At 33.6% G+C, this 2,275-nt stretch overlaps 1 pseudogene; it reads left to right on the forward strand.

Annotated features, from left to right (window-relative positions):
* The first annotated feature begins 144 nt into the window (after nucleotides 1-144).
* The window catches only part of LOC119587020, a 4,785-nt pseudogene continuing 2,654 nt past the window's right edge, over nucleotides 145-2,275 (forward strand).

Here is a 2,275-nt window from a genome sequence, read left to right on the forward strand (position 1 = left end):
CTGAAGGAGTGTGTTACTTGTGTTGAAATTTAATTTGGAAGAAGAATATCTACTGGAATTAAATACCTAATATACCTAGGAACTTGGCTGATAGAAAAGAAAAACGTTTAGGTAATGAATGTGATGAACTTTAGTCACTTTTAGGTATGAAGACCAGCTGGCTCAACAGCAGAGAATGAATGAGGATAACCTGAGGAGGCAGGAAGAGTCAGTTGCAAAGCAAGAGGCTATGAGGAAAGGTATTATTACTCGGTAACAGAGTTCCCATATTTTGTTTTCTTTTCCTTTGAGTTGAAGAGTTGCTTAGAAATAATGATTTCTATCTATGTTTCATGTTTTAATGAACTTTTGTATTGAATATTTGACTTCAGTTTTCTATAACTTATAGTTATAAACATATTTTATATAATTTTATTACCATCATTTTTCCTTTACAGCTACTATTGAGCATGAATTGGAGCAGAGGCACAAATATGATTTAAAAAGAATAGAAGCAGAAATGACAAGCAAAGCCAAGGTAGATCGAGAAAATCAAGATTTAACCCTTGAACAGATCAGGGTCCGTGCTGCTGAAGACAGGGAGACAACCCTAAAGTCAATGATAGAGAAACGTGAAACAATACTGTCGTCTATAAAGTACGTGTTTTGGAATTGGAACTCAGTTCTCTGCATTACTACATGACAGGTTTATTTCATATGGTGTTGAATTTTAAACAAGATACAAATATTTGGGTTTAAGTCAATATGAGCAAACAGATGGGTTCAATTGGAAACTTTATGAAAACTTTATTTTTATCATGAAAAAAGAAGGAAATATTTAAGATGGTATATCTATTATATCCATTGATAAAAGACTAACCATAATATGATTTTACAGAACAGCAGGGGCAGCAATTGGAACTGGCATAGATGCATTTTTAAGTGAACCAGCCAAGATTCAAGCTGCAGTTGCAGGACTTGTGGCTCTTACTGCTGGGTACTATGGTGCCAAAGGATCCCTGGGCATTGTATTCAGGTTTATGGAGGCAAGACTAGGTAAGGATGGAAAAGTATCATGGATTTTGAAAACTTCATGAACTCCATAAATTAAGAAAAAGAAGGCATAAATATACGAAATATTTTGCAAGTTTTAAATATCCTCCTTTGACATGATTAATCAACGTTTGTAGTGAATTTGTAAAGGGAGGGTATATACCATGCATTTCTTTTTATCAAACAGCAAAACCATCATTAGTGCGTGAGACCTCAAGGATCAGTGCTTTTGATATTGTGCGACATCCAGTGCAGACTGTAAAGAAGGTTCAGAAGAGACCTGAAGATGTCTTAGAAGGTGTTGTTCTCAACCCCAGTCTAGAAGAAAGAGTCAGGTAAGGGTTTAGAAGTAGCAGTGATTTGTGTATGTTACATGAAGCAATGATTGTGAAAAGATTAAGTATACTATTTGAAGAGGAGTTAGGCTTTGCAGGAAAATAGGAAATCTAGATAAAGGTCTTAATGAAACACGTAGCAAAGAGGTTTTAGAGTTAATTTGAAACTTCGGATTTTTATTAATATTACAGTGCAAAAGATAGAAAGTGATATACTGTATATATTTTAAAAGCAGCAGGAGTCAGCCTGTTAAAAGATTCAAACAAATAAATGGGAAAATTTCCTTTCATGTGCATGAACTAATACTACATCTCATTTATTTACATTTACAGAGATATTGCCATTGCTACAAAGAACACCAAGTTCAATAAAGGCATGTATCGCAACATTCTTCTTCATGGACCTCCTGGAACTGGTAAAACCCTCTTTGCCAAGGTATAATTATATTAGTTTGTGTACACTTAGCATCCTTATTAGTTCAATAATTGATATGACAACTGAGTTACTTTAAAATCATTTAAGTGTCATTAATGACAATTTATAAGACTAATTAGTAGTATTTCATATATACAATAATGATGTTTTGATTTGTTAAAAGGGTTTTAATTTTCTTAAACAACACGTTAATACTAATACTGAATCTTCTCCAGAAATTGGCAATGCACTCTGGAATGGATTATGCTATTATGACGGGTGGTGACATCGCTCTTCTAGGCAGGGAATCTGTTGGAGCGATTCACAAGGTAAAAAAATTTAACTTCTAGAGAACAAATAAAGTTGAAGAGTATTAGTATGAAAAGGCAACACACTTTGAGTTTCAGTAATAGATTTCAATTCATATATAAACTGTAGTCAGATTTGGTAACCCTGTAGGGAATTTGAAAATTAGTGCACCATGTAAAAGATT

Source organism: Penaeus monodon, chromosome 22, assembly GCF_015228065.2.
Source record: "Penaeus monodon isolate SGIC_2016 chromosome 22, NSTDA_Pmon_1, whole genome shotgun sequence".
NCBI lineage: Eukaryota > Metazoa > Arthropoda > Malacostraca > Decapoda > Penaeidae > Penaeus > Penaeus monodon.